The sequence below is a fragment of the Chiloscyllium plagiosum genome, chromosome 17 (assembly GCF_004010195.1).
Source record: "Chiloscyllium plagiosum isolate BGI_BamShark_2017 chromosome 17, ASM401019v2, whole genome shotgun sequence".
In the NCBI taxonomy this organism is placed as follows: Eukaryota; Metazoa; Chordata; class Chondrichthyes; order Orectolobiformes; family Hemiscylliidae; genus Chiloscyllium; species Chiloscyllium plagiosum.
Window position 1 is genome coordinate 42,047,585 of NC_057726.1, and position 7,571 is coordinate 42,055,155.

The 7,571-nt window shown below is 43.3% G+C and overlaps 1 protein-coding gene across 2 annotated transcripts in view; it reads left to right on the top strand.

Annotated features, from left to right (window-relative positions):
* The window catches only part of tent4b (terminal nucleotidyltransferase 4B), a 90,967-nt gene that overhangs the window by 70,231 nt on the left and 13,165 nt on the right, over positions 1 to 7,571 (top strand). The window lies entirely within an intron of this gene.

Here is a 7,571-nt window from a genome sequence, read left to right on the forward strand (position 1 = left end):
TAAAAGAGACCAAAAGGGCAGCCTTTTCACATGCAGAGTGGTGCATGTATGGAATGAGCTGCCAGAGGAAGTGTTGGAGGCTGGTACAATAATAGCATTTAAAAGTCATCGAATGGGTATATGAATAGGAAGAGTTTAGAGGGATATGGGCATACTGGCAAATGGCACTAGATTAGGTTAGGATATCTGGTTGGCCTGGATGAGTTGAACCGAAGGGTCTGTTTCCGTGCTGTTCATCTCTATGACTCCATCTGGCATATCCTGAGAATTGGCTGAAATGTGGGAGAAGTGAAGGACTCTTGCTGCTTACAAAGGAAAGGATTTAAATTTGGTTAATAAGAACAAAAGAAACACTGAAAACATCTTTTGGAATACCCAGGTTCTTTTGCTTCTCACATTTCTTGTTCTTAACTGCTTCATCAGTAAGCAATTGGAAGGAACATGAAAGACAATAAGGGTGTAGGTTGTACCCTGAGTGGCAGACTTCAGTATCAATCACCAAGAGTATTTTGACAGCACACTGATAACTGAGGTGGCTGACTCCTCAAAGCTGTATCTGTCAAGCTGCTGTTATGATGAATGATATGACAAGCAGCACTAAAGAAAAACATATTTGACATCATTCTCGCTAATCTATCGATTATGTTGGTATGAGGACTATCTCTGTCCTAATGGAGTTGATATCTTTACCCATCATTGTGTCTAACTCTTGCAAAATGGAATTGATTCAGATCTGCATGTTCAAAACTGGACAACCATGAGTTATTATGGGCCTCAACGAAAATTGTATCCTATTGCAATCTTATCCTACCTGCAAAGATGGAAGAACACAGCAAGTGAGTTCAAAAGATGAACCGAAGATGACCACATTTGTTTTCAGCGAGAAATAATAAGTGGTAACTGGTTGTGAAAGTGAGCATTGTCAGTGACTTATTCCTATTCAGATTTATTATTTGTTTACCTGGTACATAATTTCTTCTTCCAAACGAAGCACTACAATTAACAACTGACGAAAAGAGTGGGATCCGGCCCACAAACTGTGTGCAAATGCCTTTTTTCATCTCTAGAGATGTTGCCCAGACATTAGAGACAGTGCAAAATTAGGGAGGAAATATCAAGGGGAGGTGGTCTTCAGGGGTCTCCGGGACCAGGAAAGAGATACTCATTGGGTAGCGGGCTGAGAGCAGCAATCATGAGGGGACTTGAGTCGACAGGTGCAAAAGAGAATACACACATGAGAGCTACCAAAGTCATTGCAGAGAACGGTCATGAGGGTATTTGGACTGTGGTCAATGCCAGGGAGGAACAGGACATCAGTACAGCTGGTGAGGGAGTATTCTCTGGGCTGCGAATGACTTCTAGAGTTGAATGGTGGGAAAACAGAATGACAGGCCAATTTGGGGTAATGGGACTATTTGCTGAATAGTCAGAAAATTGGACGAAATACACTGAATGCTTTAATTAGTTCTTCAAGGTCAACAAAGTGACTCAGGACATCGTGGTGCTAGTTTTCTTAAGTCCCATTTGGAGCAAGATGATCCAAAAGAGTCTGATGCAACCAGAGAAACTTGCAGAGAATATATTCCAAGAACTATTTGAAGTTAAGAAATTATATCGCTCCCAAGTCACTCACTGATTGTGAAATATTCCTATTTTTACAAATAGGTACAGCATGAAGGAGAGTCCCTCACCTAATTTGTATTCACCTAAAAAAAGTTAGTGGAACAATTGTGAATTTGGAAAGTTCCTCCAATATGCTTTCTGGGACCACTTGGTTTGTGGCCTTCAATGGAAGCTACTGAAAAAAAACAGGAGACCTGGATTTCAAGACCGCTTTCAAAATTGCTGCCTTGATGAAGTTGGCCATCAGCGAAGCAACTCAATTTGCTGATGGCACCCAGGTGGAAACTCAGCAGCGTACAGTACCAACCATTGAATGCCATCAATGTGGTAAGACTGGGTACTAGGAGTCAACATGTTTGACTCAGCCCAGTGCCACAGTTGAAAACACGTGATCCATATTGCCCAAAGTTGCCGGTACACCCAAACAAGAGAATGGGAGTCAGAAAGAAATCACCCTGAGGACAAAGCATAATACCACCAGCCAGGGAATAGGCAATGAGTCTGCAGCAGAAACAGAAGGCATGGAGTCAGCAGAGTTTTGGTTAAACATACTGTCGGTACAGGGTGAAACGATCATTTGTGGATTCTTCCCAAAGTCGAGGGGAAGGCAGTAAAAATGAAAGAGGATACGTGTGCAGAGAGGTGGCCCTGATTCCCAAGTTAGTCTGTAGAGAGGAACTGAGGGCAGTACATCTGAAGCCTGGCAAGATTATACTATAGAGTGATGCCACTGAAGGGCTATGTACTAGTGAAATTACAGTTAAGGGACCAGTGTGCAGAATGACCACATTACATAGTAAAAGGCAAATATCCTGCATTGTCCAGACGCTTCTGGTTACAACATTTAAGGTTGAACTGGGGTGTGATTAATTGACTGGTGGACTCAAACACGAGTTTGCATAAGATCCTGAACAAGTTCAAAGAGGTCTCCAAAGGAATCCTGGTGGAAATGAAAGCAAAGTTAAATTTTGGCCGAAGCCACAATTGTCCTAGGAGTCTGAAGATGCATCAGTTCTGTGTGCCATCTGGCCTAAATGGAGGTGTAACTGGGAGCATTGGAACCAGAATCACCAGTGAATGGGCCACTCCCATCTTAAAAACAGATGATGTGGTGAAGATTTGTTTTCATTAAGGTCACAATCAATTCAGCCTAAGTGCAGATCAATATTCCCTTCCACTCATAGGCTATTCACTGTACTGGCAGGGGGAAAGAAATTTTCAAAAATGTATCTGTCACGGGCCTACCTACAGATTAGGGAGGCAAAGGAGTCTTAGCCAACACTGCTGATAGTGACAAACAGGACTTTTCTGATAAAAGCAACTTTTTTTTTGGCATCATGTCAGCACTGACTCTGTTCCAGAAGGCCATGGGGATCAAATGCTAAGTGGGTTGCCAGGAGTCCAGTGTAATCTGGACTAAATTTTGATTGCTGGATCTTCTGAAGAGGGGCATTTGAAAAATTTACAAGAAACCCTTAAGAAAATTGCAGAAGCCTACAAGCAGCAAGAGAGAAATGCAAGTTTTTCAAAGACCCATAGAGTAAGTGAGCCATGTTATCAAGTATCAATAGTGAGGGACTACACAAGACGCCCAAGAAGGAAGCTATCATGAAGGCCCCTGGACTAGAGAATGTCTCTCAACTGTGATTGTTCTTGGGACTTGGGAGGTGGTGATGGCCTAGTGGTATGATTGCTGGACTGTTAATCCAGATACGCAGGTAATTTTCTGGGGATTCTGGTTCAAATGCCAATGTGACAGATGGTGGAATTCGAATTCAATAAAAATCTGGAATTAGCTGTCTAATCACCATTAAACCATTATCGATTGTCAGCAAAAACGTATCTGATTCAGTAATGCCCTTTTAAGGAAGGAAAGTGCCATCCTTGCCTGGTCTGGCCTACATGTGATTCCAGACCACAACAATGTGGTTGACTTTCACCCTTATGGGCAATACTGCTAGCCTAGCCAGGTCAAAAGTGTTAATGAATTTCAACTTGAAGTTGTTGCTTATGCCTTGCTTTATGAGGTTGGCATTGTGCTGTCACACACCTTACCAAATGGAGAGGCAAGGCCCAGTGTGTTTTGTGTCAAGGTCACTAACTAAGACTGGGAGGAATTATGCTCACAACAAGAAAGAGAATGATTGAGAATCGTGTTCTTCATGAAGACTTCACCCATTTCCTTTATGACAAGCACTTCATCCTGCTGGCCGACCATGGACCTCTAACTTCCCTTTTTGACCCATAAGCGGGAATACTGTCAATCGCAGTAGCATGCATGCAGAGATAGCCATGAGGTTTTACAGCCTACTCATTTGAGATCAAATTATTGACAGGCTTAGAAGCACGGTAATGCAGATTTCCTGTCAAGGCTGCCATGACTGGGGACCAAAGATGTTCTCACCTGGAACCTGAAAATTATGTACGTTTCCCAGGATGAAAGTGTGCTGGTGTTTGCAAATCAGGTACGGAACAGGAAAATCAGGGAAGGTCTCTTTTGAGCCACTTGGTAGACTTAGTGCTAAGAGAGAAGACCGGTCATAGAAACTGCTCAATCACTCCTTTACCTGTCCAGGAGGTAGCAGATGTCTCCATCAGACGGGTGTTTCATGTGTGAAATGAGGGTTGTTCTTCCTCCCTTGTTAAGAGGAAAGGTACTGGCACAAATGCACCAAGGACACTCGGCATGATGTGAATGAAGGAGAAAGTCGGGAGATAATTTTGGCGGTTGAATGTGGAATTCCAGATTGACTAGGAACCTGGGACATGACAATCCTGCACATTCGCAAGAAATGGCCTCAAACACCTTGGCAGCAAAATCATGTTGATTTTGTAGGACCAGTAGAGGGACAGGTTCTACTGTTGGTCGTGTGTAGATGCTTATTCCAAAGTGCCCTGAGGTGGCAGTCATGACGTTGGTGTTGGCGGAAGCACCGATTTGACTGGATGAAATATTTGTCACGTTTGGAAACCCCCAAACAAGTCATGAGTGACAATGGTACACAGTTTGTGATGTGAGAGTTCAAGGAGTACCTGGAAAATCAGAATCAGACATTAGATCGGCTCCATTTTACCTACAACAAACAGCCAGATGGAGAGATTTGTTTACACCTTGAAACAGACCTTTAAAGGCTTCACAAAGGGAGGGGTCACTAGGATGGTGAATCAACGAATGCGTCAGTATGTACAGGAACACGCCTCGCGCAATGTTCCAATGTCCCTCTGCCAACTTGAGAACCATGTTTGGCTAACTGTGTGGCTAGAAGAGACCAGAGATGGTAGATCAAAATCAAGAAAGGACGATTACCAGAAGCATGGGAACATCAGGGTATTCCAAAGAAAGAAGTCTTGACCTGAATTATACATAGAGGGGGAAGAATGGATCCCAGCCATGGCGGTGGTTCAAACAGGCCCATTGTCATTTGTGATACAGACTAAGGATGAACTGATCTGGAGGGGCCATGCGGACCAGCTGGATGCTGAACTTCACCAATGGGGGAAGTGCCCCTCAGAGGACTGAACTGGTCCAGATGGAACTAGGGATGTTGATCAAGTCGTGTGTCTCTGAGCCATGGTTCTCATACTCAGAGAGGAGACAACAGTAGTGCCACAGAGCAACAACAGTCAATCAGTTAGGGACATTTAATGTGGAACAATAGTAGCTTCTGGGAGACGACATTAGAAATAGCTCATGAGATGAGATGTTCTTCTAGGAACCACCCTCCCCCTGAGAGACTAATCATGTCAATGTAGTCTTCAGATGTAATATCTTATAGGGGGAGTGGTCATTCTTCTGTGGTTGTCATGCTTTTGTGAATGTTTCTGGTTTTGGCTGTAATATTTATATAATCTTGATAATTGTGTGTGTTTATTAATGGCAGTTTTAAAATCGAGGCAAGGGTGTTTACAAATGGAGTTGGGGTGCTGCCACTTTAAGATAGCTGGTCAGATGATCTGGAAGGGTGAGCTTGTGTCTAGCTTAGAACCAGCTGTGGATGTGTGCGCATCATTAAGTGTTCCTGTTCAAATTTACCATTTGTCTACCTGGTGAAGAATTCCTGGCTCCAAAGGAAGCATCAGCATAACAAAACCCTACTCTCAATCTTCAGGAAAGTGATGGAAGATGAAATAACTCCTCAGAAGCTGGTATCCCATCACCAAGTCGACCTTCATTTGACACGTGGAGCATCCTTTGACATTGATCCAGTATCTTCGAGCCAACTGAACAGAACTTCTGACACTAATATATTTTTCTGCTTGTAAAGCTGAACACAGCACAGGAAAAGCGAACCAAAGCCAAAAACAGAAAAGCAATGAAAAACGTAATGCAATGTCTCCTCAGTAAAGCAAACTGTCTTCCCCCACAGTACACTGGCTGTATGGCCAGCCTGCTCAGAGTCCCTGTTCAACTGAGGAGATTCTAATCTCCTGGTTATAAACTCCTGTTTTTTGAGAAACTGTGACCCTCCTGTTTATTTTTTTTTTCTTTACACATGCACAGTTCTTGACACTGATGTAGCTCCCTCAGAGCCAGCTCTGACTGAACAGGACTGCAGTAGTGCTTATTTTACTCCTGTTTATTTTTTTTCTTTTTCTCTCTCTTTTTCTTTCTTTATTTTATCTTTTAGTGCTTATTTTTCCCCAGCACCCATGTTGTGTGTGCGCAGGTGTGAGACACCGTGGAAGACGCAAGGTGCACAAATCTTTATTCACTTTCCACCACCAGGAAGAAAAGAAACACCCAAGTGGCCAGTGAAAAGCAGAGCTCTTATCAAAGGGCAGTGCTGTGTGATCAACTCCTGTTTATTTTTTTTTCTTTTTTAGCAGAGTGAACAGAACCTCTGAAACTCCTGTTTTTTCTAAAAAAAATTTTTTACCCCCACAGTACTGCCTAACTGCGGTAGTGCTTATTTTTTCCCCAGCACCCATGTTGTGTGTGTGCAGGTGTGAGACACAGTGGAAAACGCAAGGTGTACAAATCTTTATTCAAATTTCCATCACCAGGAAGAAGAGAAACACCCAAGTGGCCAATGACAAGCAATGCCCTTCACATCAAAGGGCAATGCTGTGTGATCAACTCCTGTTTTTTTTTTCCTGGTTATTACTTTATTAAGCAATTACAAAACACAGTTTACAAAAAACAGTAAACATTTACAGCTGTATACAACAACAATTTTACAAGGGAGAGGAGCAGCAAAAACTCCCCTTAATTTTTATTTTCAGAACCTCTGACACTCCTGTTTTTTTTGATATATTTTCTTTTTTTTTCTTAACCCTCCACACTACCGCCTAACTGTGGTAGTGCTTATTTTTTTCCCCAGCACCCATGTTGTGTGTGTGCAGGTATGAGACACAGTGAGAGACACAAGGTGGACGAATTTTTATTCAATTTCCACCACCAGGAAGATAGGAAACACCCGAGTGGCCAGTGACAAGCAGTGCCCTTCACAAGAGGGCAATGCTGTGTGATAAAACTCCTGTTTATTTTTTTTTCAAGCAGTGCTCTTCACAAAACAACTTTTTTTTTCCTTTTTAAACCCCCACACTACCGTCTAACTGCGGTAGAGCTTATTATTTTCTCCAGCACCCATGTGTGTGTGCAGGTATGAGACACATTGAGAGACACAAGGTGGACGAATCTTTATTCAATTTCCATCACCAGGAAGATAGGAAAACACCCGAGTGGCCAGTGACAAACACTACCCTTCACATAAAAGGACAAAGCTGTGTGATCAAAACAGTGAAGGGGAGGGTAGGGACTAAATCAAAATAGAGTTGGAAAGGGAAATAATGCACTCCACTCCCCGCGGCGCCCACCTCTCCCTGAACAACTCCAGGGTGTTGGTGGACACTGCGTGCTCCTTCTCCAAGGACACCCGGACCCTAACGTAACCGCGGAAGAGGGGCAGGCAGTCGGCCCTAACGACCCCCTCCACGGCCCGCTGCCT